Consider the following 27,991-nt stretch of genomic DNA (forward strand, 5'->3'; position numbering starts at 1 on the left):
AAACATAGAAATGGATTCAAAGAATGGCAGGCTCCAGAAACACAAGGACAGGAGAATGTGAAAGCCCACCCGTCATCACTGGCTCTGTGTTGATTGGACCGTTCTCACCTAAGAGAGAGATTGGAAAGGGCTTCAGGCACTTCCTCCAAACTGAGGCTGGTATGTTTACTGTTTGAGTGACAGTAAATTGCATTCAGATCAGAAACAAAGTCGCAAAGACTGGTTCTTGGTTGCTCTTATTGTTGATAAAGGACTGGGGATCAACCATGTGCTGTGGTGCATGACTGTAATCCCAGCAGCTGGACAGGCTGAGGAAGGAGGATTGTGAGTTCAAAGCCAGCTTAAGCAATGATAAGGCATTAAGAAACTCAGTGAGACACTGTCTCTAAATATAATACAAATAGGGCTAGGGACGTGACTCAGTGGTCATGTGCCCCTGAGTTCAATTCCCAGTAGAAAAAAAAAAAACAATGGGGATCAGATCAAGAGGTACTCACTACAGAGCCCCATGACAACAGATGAATACATTCATGGATGGATAGACACATAGATAGAGTGTTGGGACAGGGTCTCATATTCTCCTGCGATGGCTTTTTTTTTTTTTTTTTAATTTGCTGTGAATTGCATTAAGTGCTCAGGACAGAATTATTTCATAGCAGAGTTTCCTCCAAATACATGGATCCAGCACAGACAGAAGTGCATTTGTGGCAATATGTAAATCAATGGATGTGTAACTGATGTGATTCTGCAATCTGTATATGGGGTAAAAATGGGAGCTCATAACCCACTTGAATCAAAGTGTGAAATATGATATATCAAGAACTATGTAATGTTTTGAACAACCAACAATAAAAAATAAAAAAGAAGTGCATTTGTCATGTATATAAGGATAAATCAATTCATGAATACATATGTGTATATTTTTATAAAAAAGAAATATTACAATTACTTTAAATTTTCTTTAATATTCATGTTCTCTGGTCTTATGAGAAAACAGCTTGAGATTTCAACTCATTATTAATTCCCTGAGGCAGTAATATCCCCACTCCCCTATAAATTAGGAGACACAAGTAAAATGCTAAAGTTTCTAGTATTAACATTAATAAAGAAAAAGAGGTGGAGTGTGCCAGGTCTCTAGATCTGTCAGTATCCCAGACTCTAGAGTATAAGTAACTAAATAATAATTATGATTTGAGAGTAATCATAGGATTTTGTCTTTTTTTTTCTTTTGGTATGGGGTACTATGAGAATATTAGCACAAATCACAGGCATTTATGTCTGTGTGTGTGTGTGTGTATATATATATATATATATATATATATATATATATATATATATATATATATATATATTCATAACTTAATACAGCCCATCAACAGAGTCAACTTTAGATTTAAATGAAGAAAAAGTAAATCACTATTGCCAAGGTCAAGCCCTAGTAGGGATCAAGGGATCCTGAGGGACGAGTGGTGTCTGGTGCTGAAGGATAAGTAGCGTCCATGAAAGAAAAAGAGACAGGATGATGGTTTCAAGTTATGAGCAGCCTTCAGAAGGATCTGCTGCCCCTAGAGGGCCTTTATTATTTTTTGTTTGTTTGTTTTACAGGGTTTTTTTTTTTTTTTTTTTTTTTTTTTTTTTTTTTTTTTTTTGGTAGTTAATGGATAGCATCAAAACTTCTTTGGTTTACATAACTTTCAAGAGTTACAATCTTTTCAAACATTAATTAATTATCAAAGATATTAAGCACATTATATAAAATTTTTCCTGTAACTTTGCCAATCATGATTAAGCTTTTACATTTTCACCTCAGTCCCTAGGGGCTCGAATACAAAACTTGACTACCTGTCTCTTGACCTACTATTATCTTTTAACTTTAAATCATACCTATAATTATTCCATTGACCTTTAAATTTAAAATATACTTATAATTATTGGTAAGCTTTCTTACTTCTAAAGTTCCAATAAATAACACTAAAACAGTGAAAGCCTATTTCTTAGAAGCCTACTACTCTGAACTGTCTCAAAAATATATCTATATTAATTTTACATTATTTTGTTTTTAATTTCCAACTAATTTCCTTTGTTCATATGACCTATTTAACCACTTTCTTAAAAGAGTTTCTTTGATCATTGTTCAAAGTACACCAATTCTCATGTCTTTGTGATCTTTAATTAAAGGGCAGGCTCTGCACCTCAAACCATTTGTCATTTATATTAACTATTTTTTCCTATTTTCTTTTTTTTAATTTATTTTTTAGTTTTTGGCGGACACAACATCTTTATTTGTATGTGGTGCTGTGGATCGAACCCAGGCCGCATGCATGACAGGTGAGCGCGCTACCACTTGAACCACATCTCTAGCCCTTGTTTCCTATTTTCATCATGAATTCCTGTGTAAAGTAAGAGAGTATGTTAGTTGGAGGAATATATGTCACAAAAGTGTGACTTTAGGATTGGGGGCTTAGAGTAAATTGTTAATCTTTTCTCAGGAACCTTGATTTGCAATCTTTTCCCCATAAACTTCTGGAGAAATAAAACTATTTTGTGTCCTCAGAGATATTGAAACACGTCTCAGGGCATGTCTTAATTGTACCCTTAGTCTCATTCTGGGAGTTTCCCTGCAATCTCAAGTAACACATACTTTTATTATTGATTGATGTATGCCCTTTAATTTATATCATGAGTATCATAAACAAAACACTTAACATTCCTTATGGTTCCAGATTCCATATGGTTCTGCTCTGCCACAGCATCCCGCAGTGTGACTGTGTCAGTGGGTTCAGGAACACTTCACCACGCTATCTATAAGACACCATATGACTTCATATGACTTCTGTGAACCTTGTGATTGAATCTTGGCATCCAGTCTATAGTATTGGAATAGTTATGTATCACTGGATATTAAGTCATTGTATAACTTATCGGCACATTTGAACCCTGAGCCAAATCCCCATCCCTATTTTATATGTTGTTTAAAGAAAGAGTCTCACTAAGTTTCTTAGCACCTGATGTTCACTGAAGCTGGAATTGAACTCATGATCCTCTTGCTTCAGCCTCACAAAATACTGGGATTGATTTCAGTGTGCACCACTGCACTCGGTTCTGTTCACATATTTAATGCCAGCATTCCCTCTCTGCATTGTCAACTATTTTGTTTTTTCTATTCAACATTCCAAATAAATGCAGTATTTCTAATTTTTTGAAAAGAACTGCATCTCAGTTTAAAGATTTTGCTTTCTCTTTGTGAGCATTTTAAATGGGAGAAAAGAAGACAAGTAACTTGAAAATTTGAAAAATAAAAACAATGTCTGTCTCCTCCCTCTGTCTTCCCAGGCACAGACAACTTATCAAAATGTCTGATTTAAAATTTTTCTTTTATTACGTTCCTGTGTGATGCATCCTCATTCTAACCTCCCATATTGTGTTAAATGGGGGTTTCATAACTGCCTGATAAAATTGCGAAGAGATATCATATCTAAAGTCTGTTGAAGTGTCTAGTGAATATCGTTCTTTTTTTTTTCTTCTAGAGAGCAGTATAAAGTATGAAGTGAAGGCACTCAAGAAAGTCTCTGAGAGCCCTTCAGATGTCAATGATCTTTTAGTTATACAGGGCTGGGACCCTCTGGGGAACTGAGGTACTGTGAAGACCATGCCCCTTAAAATGCAGATTTTTTTCAATCAAGACATAAAGTTCTCAAACTTATTGATCAGAGTAGCAACCAATTAGTTTATTAGAAGTGATGTGAAGGAGGAAAAAGATGACACTCTGAAGAGAGAGAATTTTCTCTCTGAAAAGAGAACATGTCTCTCTTGCATTCCAGTTTTCTTGGAGATCTAAACAGAGATTCCAAAGGGTCCTTCCCAGGTACAGTTCTTGATTTTGTACTGATAGTTAGGATAACATAAAACTCTCAAGTATTCACTGCCATGACAACTTTAGGTTAATTAAATTCATGCTCACCATTTCTAAATTAACTCATAAGCAAAATTGTTGCAGGTTTTTTGGTTAGTAAGAATTACCCTTGTTTCTCTGATTTTCAGAATCTGGTCTTTAACACAGTCACAAAATTCTCCTGTTTAGAGTAACATAGGTTGCTCTTATAAACATTATTTTGAAACTGCATTTCTCCTGCAGATAACAGTTTGTTAAGGAATGTGACATATCCTGTCCAGCTAAGCCAGAAAGTATGCAAGTAAATTGCTTCATAGAAAATAAAAAATGGGGTCAATATGTTGGTCCTATTCATTTCTTTCTTTATTTGTTTGTTTGATTATGGTTGTGTGTTGAAACCAGAGCTAGTCTACCACTGAGCTACATCACCAGCCCTATATTTATATTTTATTTAGAGACAAGGTCTCACTGATTTTGTTAGTGTCTCTTGGAGAAGTTACTAAGACTGGCTCTAAGTTCATAATTCTCCTGCCTCACCCTCCCAAGCTACTAAAAATACAGGCATGTGGCACCATTACCAACCTACCATTTATCTAAAAAAAGTACTTCATTTTTTTTACCAGGTTCTGTAAATAATACTATAATGAAAATAGACATGCAGTGTTTCTATGATGTAATAACTCCAGTATTTTTTTAGATACATACCCAGAATAACTTCTAGTGGAACATAAGCCTTTTTTTTATTTTAACTTTCTGAAGAACCTTAATACCATTTTCAAAAATAGCTTTATTCAATTGATATTCTCACCAATATTTTTTTCAACTGAGTCTTTTTATATGATGCTTGTATGCTCTGGAGTACCTATTATCTTTCAGATTTTTATATTTTACTTCTAAATATTTTATTTACATTTTGTTAGTCATAGATAGACAAATTACTTTTATTTTATTTGTTCATTTTTATGTGGTACTGATTCTTAAATATAGTGCCTCCGATGTGCTGTGCAAGCACTCTACAACTAAGCCAGAACTCCATCCCCAGTCTTTGAGATTTTAAGCATAGGCATTCTGACAACACTGCACAAAGTGCAGGATATTTTTTATTTGACTTATACTTTAAATTACTGATGCAAGTGTGTTAGATTCCAGGCTTTCAAGTAGCCAGAGGAAGAGTGTCCTGTATATATTTTCTGTGATGAAATGAAACAAGAATCTGCGATTTGTAAACTTTGTTAACACTACTGCTGAAAATTTTTGTCTTTGGAAGTGTTACAAACAATGCAAATCCAATGGCTTGAAATATATAAAGATTTGCCCATGCTCGTCTCTATTGCTTTTAGCAATTGAAAGTTTAAGATACACTCCCTTGAACAGAAGTTGCTAATGTTAGACATTCAGTGCATGGAGAAACTTATTCTGAAAACCTACTGGTAGGCCTGGAATTATTACTGGGGTAAACAAGGGTAGGTCAGGGCTCAGAAAGTGCTCAAATCTTACTGAGTCTATCAGGAGATTGATTAATTTTCCCCTTTTGTACCCTTTATTGAATCAAGAGTGAAGTAATTCCTCCAACAAGAGAAGTTAGTAAAACCACTGGTAAATCTCTTTTTGGGACAAACTGACACCTTTGAGATGTAATTTCTCTGCCCTGACTTAAGGTTGTGAAACAAATCAAAAGACTTACTTGGTCATAGAAGAAAACCACTTTGTAATTTTCACACTTATATTTCACTCCTTCTTTAACCAGTGGATAAGTTAAGATAAAAATCACAGAAAATTTTAAAGTCAGTTTATATATTATCTCAATCTCCCCTTATTTAAGGTGCCTTCAAACTTGTAGGAATATTTCTCAAATATGTGGCACTTCAGTAAACAACTCAAATGCCCACGTGTAGCCTAGCTTTTTCTACTCATTTGATTGTAGATATTCTTTCACTTGTCCAATGTATGTAAATCTCAGAACTCATTTATGACTTTGTCAAAGTAACACACATAACATGAGTAAATGTGTATTAATATATCAGTAAAGAAAGGGTGGGTTAAAAACCTTCTATTGTGCTATATTTCTGTTATGGTCCAGCTGTGACGTGTTCCCCAAAAACTCATATGTGAGACAATGCAGGAAGGTTTGGAGGAGAAATGATTGGGTCATAGCTTTAAAGTCATCAGTGAATTAATCCCTGAATGGATTAACTATGTGGTAACTGAATTGATAGTGTGTGGCTGAAAAAAGTGAGAATTGGGGATAGAGCTTTGGAATCTAAATTTGTATATTCTCCCAAAAATGAATCTGTCTCTTTACTGTTATCACTATGTCAGTTGATTCCCTCTACCACACCCTTTTGCCATAATGTTCTGCCTCACCTTGAGCCCTGAGAAATGGAGCAGTATTCTATAGGCTAAGACTTTTGAAACCCTAAGCCTGCAAATAAACTTTTATTCCTCTACAATTTCTCTGGTCACATTGTTGAAAAAGGCAACTAAAACAACTTCCAACTTGATCTCTCCTTAATATCTGCTCTTTGTGATGAGTTTGAACCCAGTACCTTACATATTCTGCAAACAAACGCTCAGGAAAATGTGACCCATCTAACTTTAGATTGTATTGTATTATCCATTTACTTCTAGTGTTATTTTTGATATGGATAGGCTTAGACCATTTTATTTATCTTAAAAATACAAGAAATTACATGCATATGGATTCATCTTTGTGTTTGGTTCATACTATGACTCCTTGGACTTCAGTATTGTATTATACATTTATTATATACATCAATGTCTCTTAATGATACTAATAGTTCATTTGATTCTCTGAAGCATAGGTTTTGGAGGTATTTCATATATACTTTTCATTCCATGTTATTTTTTTTCTTTAGTCTCTTTCTTTTAATAGAGAAGCATGCTGAAATTTCTTTGTTAATGTTTTTTTTCTTAGTTGTAATCATAATAACTTTATTTTATTTATTTACTTTTAGGTGATGCTGATGATTGAACCCAGTGCCTCACATGTGCTAGGTAAGCACTCTACCATAACCCCAGTCCTACATGCTAAAATATTGATGAAAATGTTACAGATTTAATTCAAGGAAAATTGTTTTCTTTGTAATGATGTGTAGTATCTAAACACATGTGTGTAATTGGGTTTTTTATGTCCTAATTCAAGTTTTTATTTACCAGTAAATTCTACATATGCCCCTTTAAAATGTATATGCAATGTGTGAAGTAGTATCCAAATGTGACCTTTATATAATACTGATGTGGTGTTTTTTACTGTTTGTTAGGCTGAATGTAGTGTGGCAAAAATGTGTCTTGACAGTAGAAACCACTTTACTCACACTTTATTATTTTTACATTTCTTATGTGCACATTATATTTTCTTTCACCTTAGAGATTTCAACTGTATGGACCATGCAGCTCTTCTTTTATATATTATTGTGGTTTTTAAGAGCAGTCATATTTATAAGTTAATGTTACTGGTGGGGAAGTGTCATGTCTTTCAATAGGCACACATTTTTTTTACAAAAAGATAGCCACTTATAATTAATCTGTAGTTCATGTGAATTTTCACTCCACATCTTCATGAATACTGTTTAATTTTATGTATTTGGTTATATTTTATTTTTTATGAGTACTTAACCCTTAGATATCACCTGTATAAAGAGAATATTCAAGTTACTTGACTGTTCTTCTCTTGATGTCCTTGTCTTTTTCTTCCTGAATGTATTTATTCATGTATCAGGCAATTTATCTTACCTGTTACTTTGTACCATTTAATGGTATAACTTCATTTATTGATTATTTTAATGCCCAATTTATTAATTTGTTTAACATTTTGTTTTGTGCAACTTTGAAAAGAAATAAGTTTCCCATTGCTGTGTGGTTCTTATGACTGAAATCAAGGGTGCCTTTCCATTCAAAACTAGACTCTAGTCTTAATATTATATGAGACAGAGTCTCAATAAGTTGTTAATAATCTCTGTGAAATTTCTTTTATTATTGTTATTATTATTATTATTGTTATTATTTATATGAGACAGTGGAATGCATTATAATTTTTATTACACATGTAGGGCACATTCTTATATCTCTTGCTGTATACAAAATATATTCACATCATTTTGTGTCTTCATAAATGTACTTTAGATAATGGTTTTCATCAGATTCCACCATAATTGCAAACCCTCTGCCACCTCTCTTCTCCCCTACCCTGCTACCCTATCTAAAGTTTGTCTATCCCTCTCATGCCCCTCCCTACACCACTATGAATCAGTCTCCTTGTATTAAATAAAACATTCAGCATTTGTTTTTTGGGGATTGGTTTTGTCATAACTTCTTAAGCAGTTGATATTATGAGCAGCACCAACACATTCACAATAAAACTTACTTTTTCTTATAGTAACTATTGAATGTTTTATAGTTACATATTGACTATCTTTGAAAGACTTATTATGTTGCACTAAGCAAGATTAAAATCACTTGTGTGTGTGTGTGTGTGTGTGTGTGTGTGTGTGTGTGACACAGATACCCCATAGATATGGAACTTTATTTAGAAAGGATGGCAATTTTCTACTCCTCAGCAGTGGAAACTTTCATTTTTCATTGTCTAATTGTAAAGATTTTTTTTTAAAGATTCTGTTTTAGGGATGGGATTATGGCTCAATAGTAGGGTGCTCACTTAGTACATGAGAGGCATTGGGTTTGATCCTCAGCACCACATTAAAATAAAATAATAATAATAAAAAAATGATATTGTGTCCACTAACAACTAAAAAAAAATAAAATTCTCTTTTTGGTACACTGATCTCTCTAAGTTTATAACATAAAATAATGTGTTGCATAGTGATCTTTTAGTCAGTGATGGAATTTATATACAACAACAGCTACAATATATTGCCTAAGATTGTAGTAGTATACAATCTAAATGTCAGTATACAGTATGATATTTGCAAAAATAGCAAAGTCATTTTGAGTGCATTTTTTAGAGTGTATGCCTGTCTTTTAATGAGGCATTTTTATACACATACTATAAATTACAAGAACTGATATAATTTTTGTATGACTGTTTTATCTCAGATTTACCAAAGCATGCATGAAATTTTATTTGTCTATCAAAGATCAAGAATTTGACACCACTGACACATTAATGGCCATTACTGGAGATTAGTTTATTTTGAATATTATATTATTGTTGTTGTTGTTGTTGTTGTTGTTATTATTATTATTATTATTATTATTATTATTATTATTATTATATGGTATTGAACTCCAGGGCACTGAACTCCTGAGCAACATTGCCAGCCTTCATTTGCATTTTATTTAGATATAGGCTTTCAGTGAGTTGCTTAGCGCCTCCCTTTTGCTGAGGCTGAGTTTCAACTTATGATCCTTCTGCCTCTCCTACCTTGTTAGTTTCACAAGATTCTTACCTGCTTTTTTCTTTGACATCACATGCCTGCTATCCTCTCATGCTATTCATTGCTGGACTCAGCAGTTTCAGATATTCTCCTTTTCACAAGTTGACACCATTGTTAGCAGATCCAAGATCTTAAATTAGATAGTCCTTAATACACAGTTTCTCATTTTGACTCCTTGGTGTTCATGTTCATGAAGAACTTGAAAAGTGTTCAACAGATATCTATAAATGGTATAAAATGTGAAGAAAAAATCTATAAAAAAGTTAAAACAATCTGACATTTTTATTTGGATAAATAATAAATTGTGAATTAAGGTAGCACCAGCACTATCTTATGGAGAAAAGTAAGCATCTTCCAAGAAAGATAAGAAAAAAATAATGAGAGAAACAATAGAATAAAAATACATTTTTACTTTGAGGAATTGATTTTTGAGAACTTTCCAGCTATATCTGGCACATAATTTTATAGGGGTAAGAGACACCCATGAAATTGATGCCTCACAAGTATCTAAACAACCTCATGGTAAGGAAACCTTTGAAAGTAATACCTATAAAGCATGAGAATGAATCAAAGAAGGGTGATGAATACTCCTCTGTAAAAGTGCTTATATAATATAATGTTTCATTGAATCCTAATGTAAATGATTATTTGTGTGCATAGTGACTAGATAGTACTTTTTTCAGATGTACAAAAAGGGTAAGATGCTGATTAAAGTCACATCTTCTAGCTAGAATCATATGGAAGAGAACATAATTAATTTATAGAAAGAATGTTGTTTTATTTTTGGTCCTATTATTTATTTGTATTTGAACTTAATCTTCCACTAATGTGATATGCAACTCAAAATAATACAGTTATTTCTCTGAGTCCCTCATTTCTTGACTACAAAATGACAAAATTTAGATTATGTCATTTCTTATATTCTTTATACCAAAAATCAGAGGGCTAAAGGTTACTTTAACTATACTTGGAGTTGGGGTTTTGGCTCAGAGAAAGAGCACTCACCTAGCATGTATGAGGAACACAGTTCAATGTTCAGCTCCATACAAAAATAAATAAATAAATGTATTGTGTCCACCTACAACTAAATACTAAATGTTAAAATTACTGACTGATCTTTACTCAGACAATAATATTTTAACTTTACATCTTTTATAAACAATTCCATGAAGGGGCTGGAGTTGTGGCTCAGAGGAATATCACTCACGTAGCATATGTGAGGAAATGGGTTTGATTTTTTGCACTACATATAAATAAATAAAATTCTATAAAAAATACTCCATGACACACATCAAAAGAAAATGAGACTATTTATTTCTTAACAAATATTTAATAACACTGACTTCTCAGGAGAGTTTTGGTTTACACTTAGACCAGCACAAAAAAATTCCAGAGTTCTGTCAGAATTATGATTCTTTGTCTTACAAAAGTAGAGGATATATTTCGATCAGTGTATATACTTTTTGTTAGCTTAAAAAAATAACTTTTTACTATGTAATTATATACTATTCTTAAGATTCATGAATTTTTGGTGGTTGTGCCAAGATTAAATTATAAATAATGAATTCTACATTGGAAAAAATTCTAAGGTAGTATTTGTTTTAAAAAATTGGTAAACTGGGTAGTCATGGTGGTGCATGCCTGCAATCTCAGTGGCTTTGGAGCTAAAACAAGGAGGATCACAAGTTCAAAGCAAGCATCAGCAATGGCAAGACACTATGCAACTCATTGAAACTGTCATAAATGAAATACAAAATAGGGCTGGGAATGTGCCTCTGAGTTTAATCTCTACGACCCACCCCACCAAAATTGCTAAAATCCCAGGAGCATGCCTGTCATACCACCAGCTTGAGAGGCAAAGGGAAGAGGATTATTAAAAAAAAAAAAAAAAAAAAAAAAAAAAAAAAAAAAACCAGGCTTAGAAACTTAGCAAAACCCCACGCAACTTTGTGATAACCTTTTCTGAAAATTAAAATAAATAAATAAATAAAATTTGGTGGATGTGACCCAGTGGTAAAGTGTCCCTGTGTTCAATCCATAAATTCTCCAAATGGTAAACTAACTATCATGCAAATGAAAACAACAAAATGTATTTATATTTTTAAAAATCATTTTGTTAATACATACATTCCATTTTCAGATGCCACAGACAAGCAACCAGATATCTAAAAACAGGCTTTATATTAAAGTTATGAAACTTGCAAATGTCTCTCAAAACTAGATCAAGACTTCTCAGCAGACTAGACACTTTCTATTGAGCTGCTTGTGCTATCACTTGGATGTTTCTTATCTAAACTTTTCCTAGATAAAAAAAAAAAAAACCTGAAAAAAAATGTAAAATGAACAGGGATATCCTCCATGCAAGCCTCATAGATATGCACACATATATGTCTTGATATTATATATCTCTTTTTGACACTTCATAAATTATAACATGTTAGTGACAAATTGAATGGAAGAAACACTTTATAATCATATGTCATGGGTGAGCTGTATTTGGTCCTGTAAGGAACAAGATTTATCTGTTAAAAAATTAGGGTTACTACTCTCTGAACAGAAGGATAAGAACTGTCATGAAATTCAGATATCCCAATGATTCACTGAAGACAATTTATTTATTTATTTATTTTAGGTACCAAGTTTTCTCATTTCTAACCAATCATCTGGACATGTCTCAACTTTTTTAATCTCTTTTTGTTAGACTTTTAATCATGCAATGACATGAGACAGCGATTATGTCACAAAGAGTGATAAATGTATCATGGCAATCCCCATTTCAAAACCGTACAATGATATCACCATTCAGATATCTGTGACTTGTGAATTTTTACTGTAGAAATTATAATTGTTTTAATGTAGGGGACTGAGCATTCAAAACTAATAGTCACATTTTAAACAAATCCATAAAATTAAAAATTATTATTAACTTTTATTAGGAATTTTGATTTGATATGCTCTAATATTATTATTAGAGCATAATGATTAATTTTATTAATAATTAAATAATAGTAATTAATTTTATTGTTTTAAAATTTTAATACATTTACCTAGTTAAAATACATTATTTCATTCACATTTTAACATATTACATATGAGCAACTATGGTTGCAAGAGTTTTTTTTGTTTGTTAGTTTGTTTTTGTGTTGTTGTTGTTGTTTTTCAGACAAGCCTTAAAATGAAAAAAAAAATAACTGAATTGGCAATTTCAGGTGGATTTCCCACAGACAATTTTTCACAGCAGAATTAATTAAAGCACTGGGTGATGGTCACCGCACCCAGACATCATTTTCAATATAGACCTAGAACATTATCAGGAGAACATGTCAAGATTTACAACATCAAACAAGGGTTAGATATAAACATAGATATTAGGCCAGAGTAAAGAGCTCATGAATTACATCTTGGAGCATTTAAAGTAAAACAACTGAACACATACTTTAAAATTTAAATGAATACATAAATTAAGACTGAAATATTTCACAAAAATTTTATAACTGAAATATTAGATCATTATTTCATGCAGAGCTACTTGTAAATTACAGAGCAGACATCGATTGGAAATGATCCAAATGCTAATGAAAGTTAAATGATAAACCTTGTTCTAAAAGATAAACATTGCAAATCTAAAAATAAAAAATTCTCAGAAATTTGAATTATTATGAGAGGTATGAGAGGTGACATGATGCTGCATGTGGAAAATTCTACAACAGACCTATGTGACGGGGTCACAGTCAAAACACAGGTGCATTAAATTATTTTATGAAATTACCTTCACACCATATAAAAACTATCGGCAAATTATAAATTTTTGAAAATTACAATGCCATCCACAAGATATTTCTGTCTCTCTGACTCTTTTTTTTTTAAACATTTGTCTCTTTATTGACAAAGCTTCCTCCCAAAACATGTTAATATATGAGCATCTTTCATATCTTCCAGACAATTTCTTTTTTTTTTAAAGAGAGAGAGAGAGAGAGAGAGAGAATTTTTTAATATTTATTTTTTAGTTATTGGCAGACACAACATCATTGTTTGTACGTGGTGCTGAGGATAGAACCTGGGCCACACGCATGCCAGGCGAGCGCGCTACCGCTTGAGCCACATCCCCAGCCCCCTCTCTGACTCTTAAAATAAAGTTATTATATCTAAATCTCTTTGAATATTCTCATTTGAAGCATTTGGATAAAAAATATTGAATTCTAACAAGTAAGGACTTAATGACACTAATGAAACACTCAGAACATGGATAAGTATCAAAATAATTACACTAAATGAAATAAGTTAGACACCAAAAACGGTATTGAGTAGTTTGATTTATATAAGTTCTTGATGATATGAATTTAATGTACAAGGACAGCAGAAGAAGAAGTATTCCTGAGAATGTGGAAATTGATCCATGGGGTATACTTACATCAAAACACACTCATACATAGGATAAATGTGTGTGCATAATTTTAAGTGTACCTAAATGAAGCTATTAGAACATTTTAGCTATTAAAGCAAACTTTCACTTAGTTGACAACTACTACATTACAAATGTAAGAGTTACCCTTTAATATTTTCTTATGTCGCAAAGCAATCCACATTAGATTTAACTAAAAAAAAAAAGATAAAAACTCTGTTAAAATAAATTGGACACTCCAAACCTTGTGTTTATGAGAAACCAATGGCCACACTGAGCCTCTCAGTTATGGACCTGTGCTCTATGCAGAGCTACAAACACCATCTTCACCATTACTTCAAAACCTTAGAATGTTTTCTCTTGAAAGCAGTTGTGATGAGCAATAAACTGGTAGCATGCCATACTGGTTTTTCTAATTTATTTATTCATTTCCTTATTATTTTTGACAGAAAGCCTAGTTAGTGTCCTCTATGTCTTGAGATTTGTAGGCCTTGGTTTTATTTGGAGGGGATGAGGGTATAGAGATAATACAATGCTCTTTGGATTTGACAGGGGGAAGAATGAAAAGAGTCTCTACACCCTGTGTTTTCAGGGATGTGCTATAGGAGAACCATCAAATTTCTGTTTGCCATTGTGAAGTTGAGTTGATTTCCCACTTTGGTATAATTTAGAAGATGCAGAAAATAAAGGGGATAATGAGAGGTGCTTGGGTCCATGTTGACTAGGTGGCAGATGAGGTAATGGGTAGAGTTTGCTATAGAGTTCAGCTTATTGCAATAAGTATGTGTGGGTGCTGAGAGACTGGCACAGTATCACTCTGAGAATATGTGCTTTGCTAGTTTGCAGAAATGGGAAAAAAGAGGTTATATATAGCACAAGGCAAGTATATGTGTGAGGTTTCTCAGAGCAGGAAACACACCAGACCTCTGTGTAGGGAACTAGGCAAAGGGAATTGTCCTATGTTCCTGTGTGGAGGGGAGGCTTTTCTGTAGAAGACCAAGCCACCTAAAAATTGCTAGACTCTGTACCTGTACTTTTCCATATTGCCCTTAGTTAACTGTCTCTCTCTTGACTCCACCTGCAAACCAATACTACACCTTCTATGGTATAAATGCCAGTGCATATTCCTACACTAATCACACCTCCCTTTATGAATCTTCCATCATTCTTTAATTACAGTCTGCCCTGAGATAGTAAGGGTGCCATCCATCAAGGCAAGTTCACTGCAAACACCATAGTTTCTACCCATCCCCCACTCACTATCAATAACTTTTTAACAAACGGAAAGTACCTGTAAAGGCTCAGTGCTTTCACTAGACAACACTTGCATGTTCAAAGTCAGTCATATTATCAATGCAAAAAAAAAAAAAAAAAAAAAACAACTCAACCACCAAAATCTACTTCTGTCAAATGTTATTATCTTTGAAGGTAGTGTTTTAATTTTCTTTTAAAATGAATTATTAAATTTTTAAGTAAACCTTTATGTATGAATAAGATGTTGGGGATTGCTTAATTTATGACACCACTTAATGACCTAATATTTATGTTATTATTTTTTTATGTATTCATTTTTTAAATTATTTTTTTAAATATGACAACATAATGCATTACAATTCATATTACATGTATTTATGCTTGCCTTATGCTCTATATAACCTCTTTTCCCCCCTTTTTTCAAACTAGCAAAACACATAGTCTCAGAATGATACTGTGCCAGCCTCTCAGCATGCATACATTCTTGTTTCAATAAGCTGAACTCTACAGCAAACCAAACCCATTACCTCATCTGTCACCCAGTCAACATGGACTAAGCACCTATCATTATCCCCTTCATGTTATGCATCTTCTAAATTTTAGCAAAAGTAGAATATCAACTCAACTTCCTTCATTTATTACATGTATTGAGCACAATTTTTCATATCTCTGGTTGTACACAAAGTAGAATTATATCTTGTGTGGCTTCATACATGTACTTAGGGTGATGATAATAATTACATTCCACTGTCTTTTTTACCTCCATGCCCCCTTCCTTCCCCTCTCTCCCCTTTTATCCTTTTCCTTATCTGAAGTTTATGTAATCCTTCCATTCTGTTCCCTCCCACATAATGCTATGAATTAGCATCCTTACAGAGAAATCATTTGGTGTTTGTTTTGGGGTGATTTGTAAATTTTACTTAGCATTATATTCTTCAGCTCCATCATTTTTTTCTGCAAAAATCATGATTTTATTCCCTTTAATGGCGAGTAATATTCCATTGTGTACATATGCCACATTTTTTTCCATTTATCTACTGAAGGACATCTATTATGGCTACACAGTTTAGCTATTGTGAAATGTGCTGCTATAAATATTGATGTGACAGTGTCCATGTAGTATGCTGTTTTTAAGTCTTTTGTGTAAGAACAAGGAGTGGGATTGCTCTGTCAAATGGTTCCATTCCAATTTTTTCAAGGAATCTCCATACTGCTTTCCAGATTGGCTGCACCAATTTGAAGTCCCACCAGCATTGTATGAGTGTGCCTTTTACCACACCCTCACCAACAATTATTGTTGTTTTTATTCTTAAATGACTGGAGTAAGATGAAATCAGAGTAGTTTTGATTTGCATTTATCAAATTGTTAGACATGTTGAGCAATTTTTTATATGTGTGTCAATTGATTGGATATCATCTCCTGAGAATTGTCTGTTCAGTTATTTGGCTCATATATTGATTGGGTTATTTGTTGTTTTGGTTTGCAGATTTTTGAGTTCTTTATATATTCTATAAATTAGTTCTATATCTGATGTGCATGTGGTAAGAATTTGTTCCCAATTAGTAGGCTCCCTATTTACTTAACCAATTGTTTCTTTTGCTGAAAAGAACATTTTTAATTGAAATCCATAGTATTTATTGTTGCTTAATATAAATCATAGTGCTCTGAAGTCTTATTAAGAAAGTCAGGCACTAACCAGATAGATTTGGGCCTATTTTTTCTTTTAATATACACAGTGTCTCTGGTTCAATTTCTAGGTCCTTGATTCAATTTGGGTTGAGATTTTGCATGGTGAGAGATAGGGGTTTAATTTTATTTTATTGTATATAAATTTCCAATTTTCCCATCATTATTTTTTGAAGAGGATATCGTTTTCTCCAATGTACATTTTTTATGCTTTTTGTCAAATATAAGATAGCTCTAATTATGGGCATTGGTCTCTGTGTTATCTATTCTATATCATTAGTCTACAAGTCTATTTTGTTGCCAATACCATACTGTTTTTTGTTATTATTGATCTGTAGCATAGTTTAAGGTCTAGTATAGTGATGCCACCTACTTCACTCTTCTTGCTAAAAATTGCTTTAGCTATCCTGGGTCTCTTATTTTGTCAGATAAATTTCATGACTGCTTTTTCTATTTCTCTGAGGAATGTCATTGGAATTTTGATTGAAATTACATTAAATCTGTACAGTGCTTTTGGTAGTGTGTTCATTTTGACAATATTAATTCTGCCTATTCAAGAAAAAAAATTAGATCTTTCCATATTCTCATGTCTTCTTTGATCTTTTTTTTCTCAGGGTTCTGTAGTTTTCATTGTAGAGATCTTTCAGCTATTGTTAGGTTGATTCCCAAGGATTTTATAATTTTTATACTATTCTAAATTAGTAGTTTTTCTCATTTCCTTTGCAGAGGATTTTTTATTGATATTCAGAAATTCCTTTGATTTATGGGTGTTGATTTTGTATCCTGCTACTTTACTGACTTCATTTACTAGTTCTAGCAGTTTTCTGATGGAATATGTTGAGTCTTTTAGGTATAGAATTATATTGTCAGCAAATAGTCTTAATTTGAGTTCTTCTTTACCTATCCATATCCCTTTACTTTATTTTATTTGTCTAATTGGTCTGGCCAGTGTTTCAAGAATTATGTTAAATAGAAGTGGTGGAAATGGGCATCCCTGTCTTTTTCCAGTTTTTAGAGGAAATGCTTCCATTTTCTGCCTTGGTGTCCTATAATGGTGCTCCCCAATGTTGTGGCCATTGGCCATGTAATCCATCAAATTGACAAACTCAGTTTTTTTTTTTTTTTTTGTCACAGGATCTATATGCCAAAATATCATGTGCTTGAAGCTACTGTATTAGGCAGGATAGACACAGAACATTTCCATAATAGCAAAAATTATTGAATGATGATGTTCTATAAATCACCAGGAGCAAATATTATGGATAATATGACCTATTGAGAGTTCAAATCTAGTACCTTTCAACAAATACCTTGCTAACTGTGTTCCAATATAAATTTTTGTTAAAAAGAATAAATAAATAAATAAAATAGAGTGGTGTGGATACAGCTATCAGGTGCTACTTTTATGAATTCTGTTCTAGAGCATCCACCAGGTTTTACCTGGCCTCTTCCAATCACAGGATTTCAAGCACCTCCCTGGAAGGCCCCCTCCCATTCTGGTAAAGGCCAGTGACTCTTATGGTGTCCTTTTGTCAGAATCCCTCTTACCTTCTAGGCTAATGAGGAAACTAGCCAATCAAGAAACCAATACCCCCGCCACTCCAGATAATTCTTGTGCATGGAAATTCATAGCCATCCTATGAGTATGAAGCTGCTGTCATTGGTACCACACTTAGAAAACCACTGCTCCAGCAGACTCCAACATCTAGGACATTGGGGTGTTTTTATAACAGGTCCTAGTAGAACATGACTCAAGGCCACTTGGTTATAAGCTGGGGATGCTGCTGAAATAAGACACAAACCACCACCAACAACAACAATAACAATAACATAAAGCCCTCTACATTTATGTGGAGATTTCTCTCTAAAAAAGACCTTGAATTTTTAAAAATTATCACATCTCCATATGGCTTCTGCCCAATAAACCCCTCAATGATAAACAGTTTTTTAAAAGAATATTTTCTGAAATATTTTTGAGGAAGTAAAGAGCAACCCACTTGGGAACAGTACAGAATGTGAGCACTTCTTTGCTAGATTATAACATAAAATTCTAATGAAGCTGTGGCAAAGACCCTTCATAGACTTCAAGAACAGACAGGAGATTTCCTCCTGCTGACATGCTCTCAAGTCAGAGCTGCACCCAACTTGGATTCTCCTGAGGCAAAGAAGGCCCACAAGGTCATTGAACTAGCTGTTCTGTCACAGGGGGGAATATATATCATAAATTACCAAATAATACATCTAATAAAACTAATAATTACAAAATGCTATCTTTAACATAGTTTGATTAAATTTAATTTTGAATGAAAGTGTTTAATCTTTAATACACCATATTTATCTTATTGCTGATAGATGAGATTTTACTGCCAGAAAGTGATAATTTAATGCTCTCTGTTAAAGAATGCAAGTCCAAGGAGACTTCAAGCATCAATTATTTATAAGCAGACTTGCTGCTGTGTCCCCATGTAAAGGTAGCAAAACTCCTGTCATGAGGTTGATGCACCCCTGCATCACCTGACCACAATGATCTCATCTGAAAGAGACCAGAAGTATGGCACAACCTTGAACCTCAAGAAATCTTAGAGAGGCAAGGCCACAATGATGTCTTAGAGACAAGTTCATGGAATACTGCATTCATGGCATACATTAAGAGTGCCTGAGTGGCAACACACTATCCCATGCTAGGTTGTGTGAACAGCAAACTACTTACACCTTAGGCACAGCCCTGGGCATGAGGCTATGTGTTGAATTCCCTGCTCTTGCTCCATTGCTCACTCCTTGATTGGTCACTGCAGAAATTGCATTGGTGGCTGCCTGTAATCTGCTAAGCTACTGCCTGAGTATATATGCATGGTAACTTCACAATAAAATGAGACCTGCTTCCTGCTTGATGTCCAGAGGTCTTGATTAGTGACTTCACAGACACAGTCTCTTCTACAATTTTCCGTGAAACCCCTTGCTGGACGAGAAAGAGCCCACATAAACATCAGTACATAGCCTTCGTCTTTTTTTGAAGGTTCAAAAAAAAAAAAATCCTTGTAATGTGACTCTCCTGACCTCTAATGAATGTCAGTATGTTTAGCATTTCCATCACCACATCTTCCATATTTGGATATTTACTCACTTAGTCTTTGTACCAGAGAAGGTTATTCTTCCATTAGAAATGACTGGGTGACCTTTGCTTTTCTTTAAGCATTTATTAGGGTGGAGATAATGAAAAGAACTTTCTGTATCCTGCCATTTTCTAAGAATGACAGTTCCTTCATACTATTTTAAGCAGGAATCAGCTTGTCCATGAGTTCCTTTTTTTTTTTTCTTTTAATCTATGCAGAAGGTTTTACTTTTCTTCATGCTGCTTTTCACATCATACCTACAAGTCAACTGATGGAGCTATGCTGAGTGAGAAAAAAATACCAATAAATTGATGATAGGTAGGCCTACCTACATCTTCTATGGAGGTTGTAACAACTGAGTTGTTGTCTCAGATTATTGGGAGAAAATAAATTCAGTTTAAACTCACTAAGCTTGTAATATTTTAGACTAAATTCAATCTCCACAGAGAATTTTAGGTCCTCCAAGGCATCTATTCACCACAGGATTCTGCAAAGTAACCATGGATCCACTAGCTACAACATAAACCAGGGGATCATCCCAAAATTTATCTGGAACCAAACCAAACCAGTAACTGTTCCTCTTCTGCAGGATTCAACACCCTCACCATGAGAGTCATATTCACTAATGAAAAAAAAAATCTAGTACAATTTTCAACTGCATTGACCATATGCAACTTTGCTTTGATTTTGATCAAAGTATAAATTTAATCACTAATGAAACATTTTAACTGAAAAAAAATCATGATATACACTTTTAAAAATATTTATTTTCTAAATGTTTATTTTCTAGATGTAGGTGGACACAATACCTTTATTTAATTTATATGTGACACTGAGGTTTTAACCCAGTGCCTCACATGTGCTAGGTGATCACTCTACCACTGAGGCAAAATCCCAGTCTCTCATGATATACACTTTGATGTATACATTTTTGTTTAAAATGGTGTTTTGATTCATCCATGTTTTTCTGTGGATAAGCAGCTTACTTTTTTTATTTATTCTATTTATTTATTTTCTTTGCGCCTGCAATGAAACCCAGGGGCACTTAATCACTGAGCCACATCCCTAGCCCTTTTATCATTTTTTTTTATTTTGAGACAGAATCTCCCTAATTTTCTTAGGACATTTCTAAGTGGCTGAGGCTGGATTTGAATTATGATCCTCCTGCCTCAGCCTCCCAAGCTTCTGGGATTACAGGCATCATTTTCATGATGTTTAAATAATTTGACATTTTATGAATATTTAAAAAAACGTGCTGAACATTTGGAATCTTTAGTTGTAGGCAAATTTTAAAATGGGCACAAACACTGGTAGGATTAACTAGTTCTTGTGTTCTATTCTATATATATATACAACAATATATGATATGATTCAAAATTACTAGAAGAAAGTAAATGTGATAAACAAAATGAGAAATGATAAGTATTTGAGGAGGCAAAATGATAATTACACCATTATTATCAATATATGTGTCAAATTACTATATTGTATGATAAAGATATACTTGTGTCAGACTGGAGTGGTGGCTCAGTGATGGAGCACTTGCCTTGCATGTGTAAGGCACTGTGTGCAATCCTCAGCACCACATAAAATAAATAAAGGTATAACAATTATCTACAACTAAACAAAGAAATTTTTAAAAAGATATATGTGTAAATTAAAGTATAAAGTTATGAATAGTTGCACATATATATCAAAGTATTTTCCCCAAGATATTTATTAATTCAAAAGAAAAATATAGTAACTTTATAGTGGATAGACCCTTTAGACATCAACTTAACTAAGTGATCAAGGTCATCACCACCAGTAATCAAACATGTTGATGACATGAGCCTCTTGATATTGTGAGCTGAGAAGGATCCAGCACCATTTCTGTGGTATTGCCAAAACTGCAGAGCCTCCCTCTGATCTTGAGAAAACACAAGGAAACCCACAGTTCTACAAAACACTTGTTCCTCAGTGCTGTCAAGATCATGAAAGATGAGTATAGACTGAGGGAATGTCACCAATGTTAAGGTCTGTAAACAAGTCAGGATGGCGCCTGGCATTTTGCCAGAGGGAGTGGTTTGTGAGGTGGTGCCAGCGAGCCATTAAGTGTGGAGATTTCTTATTGGTTGACTGCTGTATCTAGTTTATGCTAATTAAGATAAGCTGTGTGGAATGTATATATACCCCTCCTGTCCTACAATAAATGGCTCCCACTCCTGCTGTATCAATCTACACAAGTTGTTCATTGTGGTGAGCCGCTTCTGCCGTTTCTGCAGACTATGGTCGCCATTACGAGATGGCGCTGGCTCCGCTGTGGTATGTGACAAACAACTCCTTATCTGAGAGAGTTGGCACATGATTTTTCACCACCCTGTGAGAAAGTTCCACGCGGCAGCTTTGCATTGGGGCTTGGGATGCTTTATTAAGGCTGGGAGGGCATCCGGGAAGAAGAAGAAGAAAGAATAATAAATATCAAGGGACCTGAATAAACTACTGAGAGAAGATTTCGGAGTTGCGTCTTCCTTGCGGGCAAGGGGTCGCGACAAGTGGTGCCGAAACCCGGGAAATCAGAACTCTCAGTAGTCAGGGGTGGTGCACCGGTTAGTCCCCAGGTAAGTGGGATCCGCGATCAAAGCGGGGTCAGTCCCCAGGTAAGGGGGATCCGCGATTAAAGCGGGGTTAGTCCCTAGGTAAGTGGGATCCGCGACTAAAGCGGGGCAGCTCCTCTGTCTGTAATGAAAGAGGAAGCCTTGCATTTTATTGCAGCTGCGCCGTGTACTTTTGTTTCTACTTTCGCTTTCGTCTTCTGTGTTTCTTTCGCTGTGTCAGTGTGTTTCTGTTGTCTGTATTTTTTTTGTCGTTGTGTCATGGGTGCCGCATCTTCAAGTCCGCTTCTTCTGGCCCTAGACGGCCTGTTACGTTCCAAGGGACTGGAAGTGAAGCATAGTACACTACAGAGATTTTTACAAAAGGTAGATATCGCTGCACCGTGGTTTGCATTTTCGGGCAGCCTTACTGTGCCTAGTTGGGATAAATTAGGCAAAGATCTTGATTTTGCATCTGAGCACGGCATGTTAGAGGGTGGGGTGATACCCCTTTGGAAAATGGTCCGTGGTTGCCTTACGGATGGCAGATGCCAGGAAGCACTTGCTAAAGGACAGGAGGTTTTAGAGCGATTACATGAGGAAAAGTCGGAGACGGCAGAAAGTGAAGTGACTCGGGAAGAGGGGAGTGTGCGGAGCATGACACGGGGGAGGAGACGGTTGTATCCAGATCTCAGTACGCTGCGTACACCCCCATGCGAAAGTGGGTCAGAGGAGGAGGAGGATGAGGAGGAAGAGCTCGGGAGGCTGTCTTGTCAGCTAGGGAGTTTAGCTACAGAAGAAGGGAACAAAAAGAAACAGGAGCTCAGGAAAAACGATCCCCCGGATCCACCGCCGTATGGTGGGGGCACTTCGGGAAGAGCTTTCCATGCCCAAACATGGAGGGCTGTTCACGCTGAGATGGGTCTTGCTTATCCAGTTTTTCAGGATGACAACAGGGGAAGAGTCCATGAACCCTTAGATTTTAAAATTGTAAAGACCCTGGCGGAGTCTGTGCGCACTTATGGGGTGGATGCCGCCTTCACACTGACTCAGGTGGAGAATCTATCTAGATACTGTATGACTCCCTCTGATTGGGCTAGCCTTGTTCGGGCTTGCGTTTCCCCGGGTAAATATCTGGACTGGAGAGCATTCGTGCTAGAGGGCGCAATAGAGCAGGCTGCCCAAAACCATGCGGCGGGACATCCCCATTGGGACAAGGATATGCTCTTAGGGCAGGGTAGATTTGCAAATCAACAGACAGGATTTCCTCTTGAGGCATATGATCAAATTAACAACATTTGCATTCGGGCATGGAAGTCGCTTCCAAATAGAGGAGAGGTGTCTGGTAATTTGACCAAGATTCTACAAGGCCCTACAGAACCCTTTTCAGATTTTGTAGCAAGGATGGTGGATGCCGCTGGAAAGATTTTTGGGGATCCTGATAGAGCCATGCCCCTTATCAAGCAATTGGTTTTTGAGCAGTGCACTAAGGAATGTAAAGCAGCAATCACTCCTTATAAAAATAAGGGCATAGAAGCATGGATGAAAGTGTGTAGAGAGATTGGAGGACCTTTAACTAATGCAGGTCTTGCAGCTGCTGTCCTTCGGATGGCAAAAGGGGGCAGTCCTGGTGCCGGAACATGCTTCCATTGTGGTCAACCTGGTCATTTCAGACGTGAATGTCCTAAAAAAGATAATCTTATTGGACCCCCTCGCGGTGGCCCTTTCAATGGCCTTCGTCAACCGGGGCTGTGTCCAAAATGTAAAAAGGGGAAGCATTGGGCAAAAGAGTGTAGATCAGTGTGGGACATCTATGGACAGCCTGTTTCAGCTGGGCCAAAAAACGGCCGAAGGGGCCCCCGACCCCAGGGCCCACAAATATATGGGGCAATGGAGAATGTCACACCCAAACCCGAGACATGGCCATCGCTACGCCATCCCATGAGACGCGGAGAGCCACTACAGGTGCCGCGGGATTGGACCTCTGTTCCACCTCCAGACTCGTACTAACACCTAAGATGGGAGTCCAATTGGTGGAAACTGAATTCAAAGGACCTTTACCACCTGGCACTGTAGGCTTGCTAATTGGACGTGCATCCTCTATATTACAAGGTCTTCATGTCTTTCCTGGAGTCATTAGTCCTGATACTGTAGGATCAGTAGAGGTTATGGTGGAAGCTCCAAGGGGTATTGTGTCCATTTCCCCAGGAGACCGGATTGCTCAATTGCTAATTCTACCCAGTCTGCATACCCGCTTTCCTGCTGATTCCTTTTCAAGGACAAGTGATGAGATTGGAGTCACTGGAGGGAATTCTGTTTATTTGTCCTTAGATATGAATGACCGTCCTACTTTAAACTTAACCATAGAAGGCAAATCAATTTTGGGATTGTTAGATACTGGAGCAGATCGTAGTATAATAGCACAAAAGGACTGGTCAAAGGGGTGGCCGGTGCAGCTCTCAAATCAATCACTAAGAGGTTTGGGATATGCCCAGGCCCCTCAAATCAGCTGTAGACATCTATCTTGGAAGGACCCAGAAGGACACAATGGCACCTTTCAGCCTTATGTACTTGATTTACCTATCTCTTTATGGGGTCGTGATCTGATGAAAGACATGGGGTTTACTCTTAGTAATGACTATTCTCCGGTGTCTCAACAGATTATGCAAAATATGGGGTATAGGCCAGGTCTAGGACTAGGAAAACACCTACAGGGGTGTAGGCATCCTGTGCAAGGTCATCAAAAGCTTAACAGATTTGGTCTGGGTTTTTCCTAGGGGCCACTGGGGCTCAAATACCCATAACATGGCTCACCGAGGAGCCTGTTTGGGTGCCTCAGTGGCCTCTTCCCTCGGTTAAATTGGCAGCGGCCCATAATTTAATCAAAGAACAACTAAACTTGGGCCACATCCAACCTTCTACTTCTCCATGGAATACTCCCATATTTGTTATTAGGAAAAAATCAGGAAAGTGGCGCCTACTACATGATTTACGAGCAGTTAATGCTCAAATGCAACTTATGGGGCCCATTCAAAGAGGGCTACCTCTGCTCTCCTCTATTCCTCAGGGCTGGCATATTATTGCTATTGACATTAAAGACTGTTTCTTTTCTATTCCTTTGCATCCTAAAGACTCACAACGTTTTGCTTTCACCCTTCCCTCGTGTAACCACGAGGAGCCAGATCTTAGGTTTGAATGGGTAGTGTTGCCACAGGGAATGGCTAATAGTCCCACGATGTGCCAGATGTATGTGGGGAAGGCACTCGCACCTCTCAGACATAAGTATCCCTCCATCAGGATTATTCATTATATGGATGATGTGTTATTGGCCGCTAAGTTAGAGCAGATAGTTAATGAGGCCTATAAAGACTTAGTAAAGCTGTTAGCTCAATATGGGCTACATATTGCACCTGAAAAGGTTCAAACGGGGAATTCTATTGAGTATTTGGGAGCAATAATTGGGTATGATAAACTAAAACCACAAAAAATCACCATAAGAACTCAAGATCTCCAAACTCTGAATGATTTTCAAAAACTGTTGGGAGATATTAATTGGATAAGGGGATATTTACATATTCCTAATGGTGTGCTCCAGCCTTTGTATGCTACCCTTAAGGGTGATCCAGATCTTGCTTCTCCTCGTAGCCTCACCAAAGAGGCTAGAGCGGCCCTTATAACAGTAGAAGAAGCCATACAACATGCTACTCTATGCAGGCTCCAAAGTGATAAATCTTTCCAATTATGTGTGCTTGCCACTATGCGGCAGCCTACTGGAGTACTGTGGCAAGATGGGCCTTTACTATGGATCCATCCACATATATCCCCAGGAAAATCTTTAGAATACTATCCTGATGCTGTTGCAGCGTTAGCACTTAAAGGGATTCACCAAAGCATTCAATTTTTCGGACAATCACCTTCTTCTCTTATTATACCCTATACTAAGGCTCAACTTAATGTTTTGTGTGCTACTCTAGACAACTGGGCTATTCTATGTTGCTCGTTTCAAGGGGCTATTGATAATCATTACCCTTCCCATCCATTACTCCATTTTGTTAAAGAACATCCCATCATTTTCCCTAAGGTAACTTCACCCAATCCAATTCCGGGGGCTGTTAATATATTCACTGATGGTTCCAAGTCTGGAATGGGAGCTTATGTAATTAATGATTCTCCCCCTGTTCAGCATCAATTTGCTCCTGGTAATCCACAATGGGTTGAACTGCAAATTGTTATTGAGGTTTTTAAACAGTGTTCTTTTCCTTTTAATCTTATCTCGGACTCCATTTATGTGGTACAAGCACTCAAAGTCCTGGAGGCCGTGGGAGCTATTAGTAATGCCCATAATGTATCTGCTTACTTTAATCAGCTTCAACAACTTATCTGTAGCCGCACTGCTCCCTTTTATCCAATGCACATACGGGCTCATACTTCTCTTCCTGGTCCGTTATCACAGGGTAATGCCTGTGCGGACTCAGCCACTAGAGGCCAGTTGATATGCTTGGCTTCCTCCTTAGAGGGGGCTAAATTATTTCACCAAAATTTCCATGTTAATGCTTTAACGCTGCGCAGGCGTTTTTCCATTTCAAGAGCGGATGCTCGTCAGATAGTATTACAATGTCCCCATTGTGTCACATTTCTTCATCCCCCTACTTATGGAGTAAACCCACGGGGATTAAAACCATTGGTTGTCTGGCAAATGGATGTGACGCACATACCTGACTTTGGTAACCTCAAGTATGTACATGTTTCTGTTGATACGTGCTCTGGAGTTATTCATGCCTCTGCTTTGTCGGGAGAGAAGGCACGTAATGTTATCACTCATTGCCTAGAAGCATGGGCAGCATGGGGTGCTCCTGCATCCCTTAAGACTGATAATGGACCTGCTTATACTGGCAGACAATTTACATCCTTTTGTTCTACCATGGGAGTGCAACTTACTCATGGTCTGCCTTACAATCCTCAAGGACAAGGCATTGTTGAGCGTGCTCATCGCACTTTAAAGGAAACTTTACAAAAACAAAAAGGGGGAATAGGAGCTGAACACACTCCTAAAGAACGCCTGTCCTTAGCTCTCTTTACCATTAATTTTTTAAATTTGGATATTCATGGTCGCTCTGTGGCTGATAGACATGTGTCCCCTCAGCCCTCTGTGATTGGTTATGTTAAGTGGAAGGATGTTCTTACAGGCCAATGGAACGGCCCCGACCCCGTGCTGATATGGGCACCAGGATCTGTATGTGTTTTTCCCCAGGATCGCACGGAGCCGTTGTGGGTCCCTGAACGCCTGACAAGAAGAGTCTTGACATCAACCGACCAGCAACAAGAGATACCACAGCAACCCTGTGATGAGGATCTTCACTCTGCTACGTGCTCTGGTTCTGGTGCTGGTGCCGATGGCACAGACGACACCAATGCAGTGGTGGGCAGTGGCACGGGCTTGGCCAATGCCGATGCCGGTTCATGGTAGTTCTAGTGTCCTCCCCACTCTTTTCTCTACCTCATGTGAGATGTCTGCTCCCTGTGCCTCTCCTAGAGGGGACGTGGAAAGCATTTTTAATCGATCTCAGGTTAATCTCACAGGAGTTTTTTGTTTCAGCCTTGGAAACGCTAATTGCATTAGCCTTAAGACCAAAAATCTGACTAACTGGGAGGACCC

The sequence above is a fragment of the Marmota flaviventris genome, chromosome 13, assembly GCF_047511675.1.
Source record: "Marmota flaviventris isolate mMarFla1 chromosome 13, mMarFla1.hap1, whole genome shotgun sequence".
Classification (NCBI taxonomy): domain Eukaryota; kingdom Metazoa; phylum Chordata; class Mammalia; order Rodentia; family Sciuridae; genus Marmota; species Marmota flaviventris.